At 38.3% G+C, this 14,592-nt stretch overlaps 1 protein-coding gene and 1 non-coding gene across 2 annotated transcripts in view; one reads left to right on the top strand and one right to left on the bottom strand.

The window, feature by feature from the left end:
• BABAM2 (BRISC and BRCA1 A complex member 2) overlaps window positions 1-14,592 on the top strand; it is a 436,262-nt gene that overhangs the window by 115,317 nt on the left and 306,353 nt on the right. The window lies entirely within an intron of this gene.
• Window positions 14,138-14,244, bottom strand: LOC118760710 (U6 spliceosomal RNA). Its single transcript, XR_004996943.1, has one exon. It is a non-coding gene; the product is annotated as a U6 spliceosomal RNA (small nuclear RNA).

Here is a 14,592-nt window from a genome sequence, read left to right as displayed (position 1 = left end):
CGCACTGCACCTCTAAGGTCTTCCTGCCAAAAGCCTACAACCACAGTCCAGAAAAGAAACGTCACACAAATCCCAACTGAAGAACAATTTATATGCTACCTAAACATTTACTTTTCAAAGTCATCAAAGTAATCAGAAACAAGAAAAGACTGAGAAACTATCATAATAAAGGGAAACCTACGGACATGAAGACTAAATGTCATGTGCTATCCTTAATGGGATTTTAAGAGACCCCCCCCCCCAAAAAAAAAAAATCAAGGGAAAACCAAAGAAAAAACGAAGTAAGGACTTCAGGCAATCATTATTTCAGAAGCTTTTGTACAGCAAAGGAAACAGTAAATACAGTAAAGGAGCATTTGATGGAATGCACTACTGCTTCAACAAAGGATTAATAACGAATACAACATATGAGCAACTCAAAAGTATCAACAACAACAACAACAACAAAACAACCAGTATGGTCAAGAAATGGGTAAAGGACCTGAACAGCCAGTTCTCAAACAAAGAAGAAATACGATGGCTAACAAATCAATGAAAAAAATGCTCAACAGAATTATCTGTCAGGGAAATGGAACATAAATCCACAATGAGGCACCTGCTTACCACTTTCAGAATAGCTGTTATCTGAAAGCAGAGAGCAACAAATACTGGGGAGGGTATAGAGAAAGGTGAATTCTTTTTTTCTAAAGATTTTTTATTTTTATCATTGGAAAGTCAGATATACTGAAAAAAGAATTGACCACATATGGGCGCTGGTTCTAATCCCGGCAGCTCCACTTCCCATCCAGCTCCCTGCTTGTGGCCTGGGAAAGCAGTTGAGAACAGCCCAAAGCTTTGGGACCCTGCACCTGTGTGGGAGACCCGGAAGAGGTTCCTGGTTCCCAGCTTCGGATTGGCGCAGCTCCAGCCATTGCAATCACTTGGGGAGTGAATCATCGGACGGAAGATCTTCCTCTCTGTCTCTCCTCCTCTCTGTATATTTGACTGTAATAAAAATAAATAAATCTTTAAAAAAAAGAATTAAGTAAAATAAAAGATGTTTCAGGTAAACCAGAAAATTTGTTACCCATAAATCTTTACTAATTTTTGTATTGGAAAATAAGAACTGCTCAAAGGAATGAATAGCAACAAAATATAATAAAGAGAGGTAATGGTGAAGAGGATGCATAGTTGGAAATCCTCTAGAGCAGGGGTGGAGAACCTTTTTTCTGCCAAGGACCATTTGGATATTTATGACATCACCATGGGACGTAGAAAAATATCTTGTTATAATTTAGCCTATGATAGACTTACTGAATTTCAGCTCCTGCTTGCAGTTGCCTTTGCCAAAAGAGAGCCATCCTACATGGTTTTTGCAGACCTTCTATGACCTACAGGCTAGATATTTCCCACTCCCCATCTAGAGGATATTTTAAGCACTGTTGGTGGGTATTGGATTTAGATTTCCAATATACTGCATGTTAAACCCAAATGACTTTTTCTTGTTGTCCACCAATTTAGGATTTGGAAAGTGAGTGGCTACAGATTTAAGATGCTATGACAGCTACAGTAAGCTTGACTTTGTAAGCAGAATACTTAATGTTGACCAGTCTGCTGTGCTTTTTTCTCCTTTTGTATGGTGGAACCTGGGCTGTTTATACTTTCCAACCACAGCTGAGAACTATGGGTAGGAAAGCAAATGTGAACACGTCAGATCTGAATTTTTAATCTCAGTTCCATTTTTACCAAGTGAATTATACTGGTGAGTTACACAGCATCAGTGTATTTATTTACTGATAAAATCGATAGTATTAATATCTGTGCCCAAAATCATTGTGTATAATTAGGAAAATAACATATGAATGTAAAAACAGAAAAGCAGCCAGAGCTGTGGGGGACAAAATGACCAAGGGCAATATATAATCATATCCAGAGAAAGCTTAGCAAATGTCTATATTTTCAGAGATGGCTTCTAGCTAACCTTTATAATTGCAACTGCTTATTTTGATTTTTGAGCTTATATTTAAAGTATAGAAGTGGGGTTGTGTACTCACTGAATTTCTTTATATTTGGTACTATTTTGACATACTTGTTTTAGCTATAGGAATAGGCACATCAATAAGGAAAAAGATGTAGAAATTTTGAACCTGGTTCTAATATCTGCTTTCTCCAATGTTTTTGAAAGAAGAAGAAGGAAAAAAAGAAACCTTAGCCATTAAAAAACATTTTTCAGAGAAATTGTCTGCATCCGGCTGAGAATTTTATGCCAAACGACAGCCCCCACACAAGCTTTGGCGAGCCAAGATATTTAAACCTGTGAAGTACAGTGCCACCTCAGGCCTTATGCTGGTCTGATGCAAGCCTTCAGCCACAGAGTGGGACTTAGTCAACTGTATATACGTTAAAAGAATGTTTTTAAGTTGTTGGGATTATAAAATACCACAGAATGCAATATTAGTATAAATAAAACAGTCAACACGTTTTATGCAGTTTCTTGAATATGTTTCAGGAACATTGATGGAAAAGCCAGATTGGAAAGTAAAAAGTCTGGATTACAGAATTTTTAAAGGAAGGGCTGCTAATTACTTAGCATATCTAAAACATTTTACTGGAGATCATCAGGTACCTTTCAAATTCTAAGTCCTTTAGGAGATTAAAAAATAATGGTTTATCAGAATAGTGGCTAATACACTAGTAAGTCAGTTTTTATGGGATTGATTTTAAAAAAGCAAAATTTATCAAAATGAGGTTTGATTTTTAACTGAAAACTGATTATACTGAAAGTGTAAGTTAACCATTTGTATTACTTATAACTTCTGTGTGGACACTACCCCTAAATCCAAATTTATTCAATCTTTTTAGATTAAATTAAAAGCAGTTTGGAGCTGGGAAAAATGTTTTAACCATTTGAAAAAATTTGATTTGTATGTTTATTTTAATATATTAATAGCAATTAATAGAAATAATTTTGAGATTTGTAGGTTTATGTTAATATTTTTATATTCTATTTCAGAGTAACTCACAGGCAGCCTTAGTATTGTACTGAATAAATATTTGTAATAGTAATTTTCAGACTTTTAACATTAAAATAAATAACTGAAAGGCAAGAATTCTGTATTAACCCCGTGTGTTTGTCTCTGTGTTGAAAGCTTAGGGAAAAAATTTTTTTTTTGGTAATGTTTATTTTGAACCTTTTTTTTTTAGCTATCAAAATTGAGATTTAAACTTCTATGCTATTTCATAGCATGATGTATGAAAATTCATGTTTTCTAAGAAAGTAATGCAGGATATTTATAGCAGAATAAAGAACTAATAAAGGTTTTAAAAATTGAGAAAAAATGAAGAGTAATTTGGTGACATAGCTACAAGTTTTACCATCATGTAATTGTACATTTTTAACTAGCCATTCTTAAAAATCAAAACATAATTATTTGATGTACTTAATAAAAATAAAACCAAGTTTAGAAATCAGGGTATAATAAAATAAGAAGTATAGAATTTATTCTTTTGAAGAAAATGTTCCATGTAGCAGTTTCAAACATGTACCGGAATTTGAGGTGCTGTGTGATGAATCCCCATTTTTCTGTCACTAATGTTCTGTCATATCAAGTCAGATTGTTTCGTGTATACTCTTAACCACTTACTGTCCAGCATGTTATTTTGAAGCAAATCCCATATATTGTACCATTTTGTGTGTAGATATCAGTATGCTACTCTAAAATAGAAAGAACAGTTTTTTAAAAATTCATCAAAATTTGTCACCGTCTGTAGACAAATTACCAGTAATTCTCCAGCATCATCAGATACATGTCTTTTTTTCAGATGGCTAATTGCTTGAGTTAAGATTGTTCTGATATTTTTTCTGTCTTCGAAGTTTCTTTTAACTTAGGTCTGTTCTGTGTTTTGAAATTTAAATTTTAATGGATTATTATTACTATTATCATTGTTATTTTTTTACTTTAGCAATTCATGGCTGAAAAAGCAGGGGCATGTGTCTTGTAAAAGGCTAGCTTTGCTGATTGTTTCTTCTCATAGTTTAGCATGTTTGTTTTGTACATTTAGTGTAGAAAGGTAGGCAGAGTCAAGTCCCAGATTTCTTATACCTTCAGTCATTTGGTAAATAGTCACAAACCAGAAGTACTGCTTGTCTGTTAAAATAAGAGATTCCAAATTATAGCTGAAATAACTGTTCTGAGGATTCTGAAATAGTCATAAAGACTGTGTCCTTTGGACATAAGGTGAAAATGTCTAGTTAGTCTTAAATAATCGTGTGTTCGTTGTCTAACAAGAGGAAGAAAATAAGAAAACAGAGGGAGTAATTGGTAGAGCTCATGAAAGGAAGATAGAACTGGCACTGATGGACTGCCAGAACCGGTCCTAGGAAATACTGTCGAGTGAGCACCATTTGTGGGCTGTGACGAGGCCGCGGTTGTAGCTCACTGATACCTCCGTAGATCTGGAGATTTGTTCCACACTAACCAAACTACCTCTTTTGAATAACCTTCTTTTCAAGGTTCAAGACACTGTGGTGTTAATTCCCACAGATCTGAGGGTGAGAAAGTGGGATTCTAGAATCTGTCAGGACATTGTGATGTAGAAAGCTACCTTAACCCCACTGGAACACATCAGCTTGGGGAATGGGAACAGTGGTGAAGGCCATGGTGTTACAAAATGTGTGTTTAGAAACAAACCACACCACACTATATACAGGGATTGACTTCTCAATGTCTTAAATACGTCTTCGTGGTATGTTCCATCAACACATGTATAATTTTCATATGTAAATATTTTTTCACAATTATTTGCTTTTGGATTTGCTCTAGTGGGTGTTGTTTGATATAGCCTAAAAGGATTTCTTCGTTGGGAAAAAGGTACTAGCTAAAAAGGTACCTTTGTTGCGAGAAAGATCCATCTGAGAAATTGTGATTTCTAAGTAAGCAAAGATTAATGTTGACTTTCCCCCACTGAAAAATAAAATACATAACAAAATAAAATATAGTATATGTAATTCCTAGAGCAAGAAAAAACAAAAAAGCCTGTGACAGCTCTGTTGCTGTTTCACAGGGGTCTAGCCAGTGGATTTGTCTTAAAAGAGATTTTTGACATTTGGAATCTGATTTCAGATCACTTTTGTCTCAGGGAAGCCAATAAAGTTAAAACTTTTCCTTTAAAAAAAAAATAATCGTGTGTTGCACATGGATGAAGATTAGACTTCAGAATGTCTTTAGTTTTAGTAAAAGGAAACAAGTATGTCTACAGGTTGTAGAAAGAATGACCAAAAACAAAGCTATGCAGGAATAATTTTTTGAAAGGAAGCTAATTCTTTTTACTTAACCACCCTTAATGATATTACTATTCTTTTTTCCAAAAAATTATCTGTTTATTTGAAAGGCAGATTTTACAGAGAGAAAAGGACAGATAAAGAAGGTCTTGGCATCTGCTGATTCACTCCCTAAATGGCCCCAACGTCCCTCCCTGAGGACTTGGGTCATCTCCTGCTGCTTTCTCAGGCTATAAGCAGAGAGCTAGATTAGAAATGGGGTGGACGGGGCACAAACTACTAGGGATCCTGGCCCTAGTAGTTGTAGGATCAACTTATTGTGCCACTGTGCTGGCCCTGACACCACTATTTTTAGAAAGTGGCAATATAATATATTCTTTTTATAATAGACTTGTTTTATCAGGAAGGGCAAATTATGTTAAATATAGTTCACTTTGAAATATAATAACAACTAGGCATTCAACATTTCAGTTCTAAAAAGATTGAAAAATTGCATATTGTTATTGAAAAATATACTCTTCTTGTTAATCTGTAGTCCCTGCTGATATTTTTAATGTGTACATATTAAAATGGGGATCATATAATATTCTTAACTTTTAATAAGTTAACTGGGAAATAATATGCACTGACTAATAATATACTGTTGAATAAACTGGATTGCCAGTTTTTTAAAAAATTGAATTTTGATAAAAAATATTCTTTACATTAGAAGTAGAACATAATTTGGTATTTGTTTCATGAGTTGTAAAGTCAGGCTCCTTGTTATTAATATTGATTATCATTATATTGTAGTAGAGTTGGTTAATTCAGAGTTCCAATGGAATGTTAGTTATGAAAGAATTCATATTGAGAAAACCTGAGTGGTAATCACAGAAAGTAACTTAAATAAACCAGCTTGTGTATATATGTGTGTGTGTGGGTGTGGTTACATAGACTTATGCTTACCTATGTGCATAGGTATACACTTAACTGTTATATTCAAAATGTGTATTGTTAAACATATACATATATATATCGATTCGTGACATGTGCAGCCTTTACCAGTACTAAGGAAGCTGTAAATGGGAAGAATTTGATCAAAATTTACCAAGAGGAAATTGGCTCTAAGACTTAGCGATTTTGGCTGGAGAAGATAGTGATCCTGGCACGGAATACTCTCTATTTCCTTGTGAGAGCTCCAAGATGAAAAGAATTAGCTACATAGAGGCAGATGCTTGGTAGTTTTCTGGAAGCACAATTATAAGGTTTATGAAAAACAGGAAAATCAACATCTCATGTAGGTTTTTTGAACTGGGAACTGATTTAATGTGCTATTTTGTACCCCTAACCTTGTGTAATTCTATGATAATTTCATTTTGTTCTTATAACCTTTTTCCCACATACTTATTTTTAAGTTTGTTAGCCTTTGAAAGAAACCGTATCTTAGGATGCTGGTAAGATACTATTTTTTAGACAGTTCAAACTTTTAATGATTGATTATTGTAATTAGTCATATTGCAATATTGTATTTTCATAATTGTTTTCCAGTTTTCTTTTGTCTATTTCTGCTTGTTACCACATAGTGATTTGGCTTCTGGTAACCAGTATCTTTATTAACCCTAGAAAATATTTGGACCCTTTAGTATTACTAATCTAGCCTATATTGAGTTGAAAAGGGGTGGCAATTCATTTGAAAAATGATTCAAGTGCCCATGTTGAATAGCCCATAAGATTAAACACTGTAGTTGGGCAAAAATGAATAAGATTGATGCAGTTTGCAAGTTTGCAGCTTGCCACCACTAAACATGTAATGCATATCCCATAAATGAAAGAACCATCAAAGAAATGAACAAATTTCTTTAGGAAATGCCTTAAAATCTTTTTTTTTAAAGATTTATTCATTTTATTACAGCCAGATATACAGAGAGGAGGAGTGACAGAGAGGAAGTTCTTCCGTCCGATGATTCACTCCCCAAGTGAGCCGCAACGGCCGGTGCTGTGCCAATCCGAAGCTGGGAACCTGGAACCTCTTCCGGGTCTCCCACGCGGGTGCAGTGTCCCAATGCATTGGGCCGTCCTCGACTGCTTTCCCAGGCCACAAGCAGGGAGCTGGATGGGAAGTGGAGCTGCTGGGATTAGAACCAGCGCCCATATGGGATCGCGGGGCTTTCAAGGCGAGGACTTTAGCCGCTAGGCCATGGGTGCCGGGCCCAATGCCTTAAAATCTTGATTCAGAGGTTGCCAAGTTTGGATGTCTAAAGGAACTGGGCAAATAACACAGTGAGTGCAAAAAGTAGACCTAAAACAGTTGGAATTGGTGGGGATTGTGACCTACTGAAGTGTGTATGCAATGTCTAAAGATTTTAAAATAAAAAATTTTGGGTGGATCAAAGAAAGCGTGCCTGTGGCCTGAAGTTGTCAATTTACAAATGCTTTAAAATTCCTTAATATTAATGGAGCCATTACAAAAACATTTGATGTAAAAGTTCATGATTTAAAATTAAATGCAATTAAATATGTCCAGTTTAAAAATGATCACACCATTAACGAGCTATTTGGTGCCCCCCACCACCAAGACAGAAGATGACATTAAACCAAGGATGGTTGGGTCTTAGGAAGAGCCTCAAGGTTTGGAAGATCCAGGTAGATGAGGTGATCTAGTAAAGTTTGTTACTGGAGAAGAAGCAGAAATTAGCAAGAATGATGTTGTTTCTCTATTTTTTGCGATCTCCAAGTCTACAACTCCCTGTCCCAAGCAGTGTAATGGCAGCTCTGGAGTCTGTGTTAATCATTAACAGATTATGTTGCTCCCTGGAGTGACTGGAGCAGCTCATGGAAAGCTCTTGGAGATGTCACTTACAGTTAGCCTGAAGCAATCAATGGAACTTCAGAGAAGGTCTGATGAGTCTTATGAAAATTTTGGGGCCATTAATAAACATTAGGAAATTCATGAGGAAGCTCATTTAACTTTCCAGTATCTGCTTTGTTCCCTGACTGTGTGGACATCACTCCAGAATCACTAGATAATTCTCTGGGGTTAAAGACTATGCATCCCAGGCTCACTGAGTCAGTGTCTTAGAAGTTTGGATCTGAGAAGCTGTCTCTTTGTGATGTTTCCTTTACTATTCAGATAACAACGTGGAAGCCAGAGCTCTAGGTAGAAAAGATTCATACACTTGTGACAAGAGATCAGTTTTCCTTGGTCAGTGACGATTCCAGATTGGTCTTCTATTAAGGGATTTTTTCTTTACAGTTGTATTTATTGATAAAAGAACCCCATTTTGTTTGATAATAGTGCACGATGGTAATAAAAATAGGTAGTTTGGGATGTTAGGGCTTTGTTAAGATTTGTGAAACACTGCATTGGAAAGTATACGTGCATCTACCCAGTTGCTTTTCTTGAGACCCAAGGAATGCTGTTTGGAGGATTCCAGTTGAATCAGCTACTTTCTTTAGTTGATTGTGAGGAGCACCAGAGTTTTTAGAGAACTGGTGAGAAATGGCTTGGGGACTAGAAAGGGATGAGCTAACTTAGAAAGTGAAACTTGATAGAATAGTAACCCTATGTATTGCTAAGTAAATAAATGGCTTGAAGCAGTCACTGTGACTGCTTTGAGGGGCCTGTTTTAATTTTTGTTGGAGAAAGAATGTAGGCAAGAGATATGAAGGTTTATTGGTACGAGGCATACATTTGAGCCTGGCTTGAGGCCACCAGTTCATCTGATGCCACAGAATGGCTAAAACATGCTAAATGTGTTCCAGTCAAGTGGAGGAAAGGTGAAAATAGCTACTGGTCGAGGGACCATGAAGCCACAGTAGACCTCCCCAAACTCAGCACTAATGAGGGGCTGCAGCGCTGTTTGTTGTTGAACCTCAAGACATGTATCAGGAATCACAGTATTCTTATTGGGTATGGAATGATCTTCAGTGTCTCTCTCAGTTCCTCCAAGGAGTCTGTGGCTGTTTCAGGAGTCTCGTGTGATTACTCACTGAATCAAAAAACCTTATTGTTGTTTGGAAAGCTCTGGGATGGGGAACTTCTCAGACTTCTTTCTTCCTCCCTTCTTCCAGATTTGCTTTATTTTAAATTAATTGAATGAATTGTAATGAAAAGTCTTCTACTTTCCCTTCCTTGGTTTTTTCCTTAAGAGAAATGACTAGAGTTGTTGTTCAATTAGTGAAAATGGGTTAACTCTTCATGTAGCTTTTCCTTGCAGATAAAAATATATGAAGCTACTCAACTTTTGCTTTTAACAGGACAGAAGTATCTAAACCCAATCTGAATTTTCAGTTAAAGGCCATTTGAATAATGATACCGCCTACTAATAGCTTATAGCTCTGTCCTCTTCTAAGAAAGGTGAAATGGTGATACGGAGTTGTGTGTATTAGCACTCCGTTTCTTTTTATAAATAATGGAAGCCTTATTGAAATGAACTGAAACAATAAAGAAAAATCGTTATCTTACAGTTTAAAGTTGGGCTTCAGATGCAGCTTGGTCCAGTGGCTGAAATGTCATGTTAGGACCTAGTTTCTTTCCATTGCTTCTCTTCTCTTTTCTGTCTTCCATTTTGTTGATTTTTAGTCTCATTAGCCATATTGTTGCTCAGATCCTTTCCCATAGGAATACAAAATTGTTACTCAGGTTCACACTGTACTTCTTACCACAGGAAGAAGGAAAGCCCTTATTTCTCAGTAGTCCCAACTTCTATCTCTCTTTTTCTTACTTGGGTTGACTGGTATGTGCTGGTGGCTTTATCAGTCACTTCGGCTAGGAATGTAAGAACTGTTGGTGAGATTAGGTAGTCAGAATTTTTGGAACTTCAATTGGAGGTTCTTACTCAAAACTTGTTTGTGAGATTGAAGAGGGATTTTTTTTGAAGGAAATTTAGGTTGCTGTAACCAGAAGGAGGGAAAGTGAATGGTGGACATTAGACACTGGGTGTTTATTCATTCGGGCTTTTAGGCCAAGATCTAAATGTGGATGTGGGGCCAGGAGCTGGAGTTTTCAGTGGAAGGATAAGCATGCCGGAAGCTTTTACATCCTATATATTGTAGTGTCTTTTCCCTTAGTAGACTGTCTACATTGCATTGCTTTTTTCTTGTTATTGCTTCATGTGAGACTGCTCACAGGCAGAGCTTGGGTGGCTTGCCTTTTCAGGTTTTTATGAGTTTTCCTTGCCCATTTACAGGCAAATTTTGTTATTGGGACATTGGTGCCTTTAAAGTCCCTGGCCAAGATGGCCTGTAACTGAGAGTTTTCACTAAGAAGAGAGGATCTGGCAAATCCTGCAGGTTCAGATTTAAGTCCAGGGAGCTCCTAGTTGAGGTAAGGAGAAACAATTACATCGTATACTTCCTGTAGCCCAGGGGCCTAGTCTAGCTAGCAAAGTAATCTAGGGCACTGATCAGAAACCAGATATCAACCTGCAGATGTTTTTCTGGTTATAAGTAGCAAGTTGGTTGAAGCTGTTTATTCTCTCTCCTGTTCCATTCTCTTCTCCCTGCCCATTCCTAAGGGGTTTGCTTGTGATTATTGTAGTCAGAAGGAAGTCAGACTACCAAGACACCATGAGATCTTGTCCTGACATTGGCAAGCAAACAGTTACTATCTTGCTGTGGTAGAGTGGGTGGGAATCCTGTGAGGTTCTGATTATCTTTGGCTATAAGAACACTCAGTGCCAGCGGAAGACCTGTCAGCTTGAATGATCCATCTCTGGTTTACAGAGTTTGCTCCAAGTTTGCAATATATAGACAGAATTGAGATTCTGGACTTTCTAAGGCTGAAAGTCCCCTGAAGACATTTTCTAATGAGTGAACTGCTAACAAAGTGTTTGCTTTAGCTAAATGATTGCAGTTAATTTTTTTGTAAAGAAACACAGAAGCACACATTAACTTAAAATAAGCTCACAGTGTTGTTTCTTGTAGTACAGCCAGGAAAAACAGTAACAAGCTGTCTCCTTCAGAATCACATCCCTGGATGATATTCGAGCAACCTGGAAAATTTAAATACATCCCCAGGGAAAACAATTTGAATTAAGTTAGAAATCATATTTGCTGATTTCCTTTCTGCTGTTGCAGTGTTGCCATTCATGGTATGAGTAGCACTAATGGAGAAGGTGTGTGACATGGGGGGCTTAGAAAAGCAGCAACATCTGTATTAGGGCCACAGTCAGTCTGGGGCCACAAAGGAGTTTTTAAGGTTTAGGGATCATTAGTTAAATTTTAGTGTACATTTAGTGTGCATTTTGTTCTGCACTGAACCTGGTATTTGTTTAGGCATTTTTGGAAAAAGTGGTCATAGGACCTAAGCATGTTTGACCCAGACAGATTTGGTTTTGTGTTTAAAAGGTATCACCTAAAAGTTTTATGGTTTCAGATAATAGTTATTTTATGCAAGAAATAGGGACAGTTAGTTGTTATTCAGTTTGATATTTCCCAAGGTGGTTAAATCCAAAGATTTCAGTGTTTCTAGCTTTAGTCTCATACATATACATATATATATATATATATACACACACACACACACACACACACACACACACTTTAGGGCAAAGGTGTTGTTTTTGTTCCCTAAGTATTTGCAATGTTGAGGAGAAAGGTAAGATTCTTCGCTTTAGAAGACCGTTCTTTCTTTTCATTGCCATTCCTTTTGTGAGCATTTCTCTTCTCTTTTTTGTTTGTTTTATTTTGTTTTTTTCCCCCTTTCCGCGCTAATACACAAGGAGATGGGGTTTGAGATTTTCTTTCATCTCCCCCGCTCTTGTTTCTTCCTATTTATCTCCAATGTTAAAGAAAAAAAACCCAATTTAGAATGTGCTGAGTGATCCTTGAAACCCATTTGAAATGCAGTTTCAGCACAGAGGGAGGCTGGTCCTGTTCACCTTCTTCAGGCACAGCTGAAAGGTTGAAAGGTAGTTGGCAGACTGCCTGCTGATGGCAAGAAGGAGCACTATAGGTCTTCAGATCTTCTGAATGGAGCTGCAAGTATAATTTTGGGGTGTCTTTGCACATTTTAGGATTAAGGCATGTTTGCCTATGGAGAAAGCCAAACAAGTAAATGTGTGTGTGTGTGCAGTTCTGGGATTCGGATACCCGAGCACAAAATTGGTGTGATAGAGCAATTTTAGTGTGGTGTCCCAGTAGGTCATCTCTTGGTAGGTATATGAAAATCCCCCCAGACTTTCTCTATTATTTGGAAATTTTGCCTTCTTTGTAGTTGCATGAGCCTTCCTACCAAATGGCATTTGGAAAAGTTCAGAGTTCAGACTTAGAGAAATTCCTTGTTTTGTTTTTCTCTGAGTCTTGTCAATGCTATCACAAAACAATGTGGGAACATGATTTTTTTTTTTAAAGCTACTAAGGTATTTGTATAGTTTGTTCAAAGGCTTGGTTTTTCTTGAGAGTATGTAACTATATGTTTTGTATTGATAATGACAGGACTCATTACCACTAATAGCCAAAAAACATTATTAATTTTTTTTGGTTTTGCTCGCTGTTTCCTGCTTTCCTCTCTCTCTCTCGCTTTCTCCTCTTCACTTTCCCTGTAGTCAGCCTCTTGCTCTTGCTCTCCTCTCCTTCTCCCACTCCCCTACCTCTCATGTAATTTCACTTCTGACTCCCTCCTTTATTCGATATTCTTCATCCTTATTTTCTCTCCCTTTTCCTTGGTCCCACTTTAATTGTTTTTCTCTTCTCTTTCTTTTTTAAGTAGGTAAGACTATTATTTCTCTTGTTATTCTGTTCTTTTTCTGTATCTAGGGTAAATGGGGAGATAAAGGGAGAAGCCCCACCCAGCCTCCCACGCATTCCAGGTCCCTGATGTGGGGCATGCTCCGAGGGTCTTGCTCAAGTGGTTTTGATGGTTCATCAGTTATGAATTGCTGCCAATCTCGCCATTCTAAGCACAATGAAGTCCCTGCAGAATCCACTGATTGACATAGTCCACCTTAGAGTCTCCGTTTACCCAGTTTTTCACTGATGTGCTGTCCACTGCTCCATCTGAGCCTCTGAGGAGGCTTGGCTCTGGCATTTGCACTCCATGGCAGACCATGGAACCTGCACTTCTCTTCATGGTTGGGGTTCTGAGTTCGGCAGTTTGTTTGGGGAGATCCCCAAACAAACTTTGTCTGAGGTGATCCCAGACCCGATTCTTGTGTGTACTTGCCAGTACAGGGCCCGGCACGGTCTGTCGCCCCAATCAGCTGGTGGTCACAATTGATGGGTTGGTTCTATTTCTAGCCCTGTCTTCCACTGGAACCAATGGGTGTTGCAGTCCAGCCTGATTCTGCCCAACATACATGGCCCTCACATAAACCAGTGGGAACTGCAGCCTAGTCGGAGTGACTCACAATAACCTCCACCAGGCCCGCTCCCTGCCCTGGTTCCCGTGCTTGCCAGTATGTGCAGCAGACTAGTCCAGTCTGTCCCACATTCCATTCAGCTCACATACATGTCAGTGGGCATTGAAGCCTAGTTCAACCCAACCAGCTCCACTATCCAGCCCACACACATGCTGATGTGTGCCTTTCTGTCTAGCCACCTCTTCCCCAGTCCTGGTCTTCATGCTCTCCAGTGGGAATGGTAACCCAAGAGGGAGGAGCCCACTATTTCTCTCCTAGGCCACTCCCACTCTTGGATCGTTCTCTTTCTGGATGGTTATGTAGTTTAAGTTGACGAATTAGCCACCAGTGCCAGCATCTGCTATCTGATGCTGTGACAAAGCCCAACCACCCTCAACCATTCTGCTTTATGTTTGCACCAGTAGGGACAGCCAACCAAGCCTGGCTCTTCCCTGATCTGGCTTGCATGAGGCCCACAGGTGTTGTAACCCTGCCTGGTCTGGTCTCCCTGCCCTCCCCCCCACGCTCCTCAGTGGAAAACCCAACCCAGCTAGGGTGTATAAGTATGGAACGCTCCATGAATCTGCATGTCATTCTTGCGCAGGGGCCATGCTAATGTTCTCAGTATCGTTCCAATTTTAGTATATGTGCTGCCAAAGTGAGTACTGTTTTAAGAGATTTATTTATTTGAAAGGCAGAGTTACATGAGAGGAGTAATTCTCAAAGTGAGACAGAGACAGAGGGAGATCTTTCATCCACTGGTTTACTCTGCAGCGGGGGCTGGAACAGGCAGAATCCAGGCGCTTAGAGCTTCATTTTGTTGTTTCACATGGATGCTTAGGCCTAAACACCCAGGCCAGCTTCTGCTGCTTTCCCAGGTGAATTAATAGGGAACAGGATAGGAAGTAGAGCAGCTGGGACTCAACACACAAATGGGACGCGTGTATCACAGGGAACAGTTTAATTTGCTGTGCCACAGCATTGACCCAGAGTTGCTGATTTCCAGGTAATTTT

Source organism: Ochotona princeps, chromosome 8, assembly GCF_030435755.1.
Source record: "Ochotona princeps isolate mOchPri1 chromosome 8, mOchPri1.hap1, whole genome shotgun sequence".
In the NCBI taxonomy this organism is placed as follows: domain Eukaryota; kingdom Metazoa; phylum Chordata; class Mammalia; order Lagomorpha; family Ochotonidae; genus Ochotona; species Ochotona princeps.
This window is presented reverse-complemented; position numbering and strand designations above follow the sequence as displayed.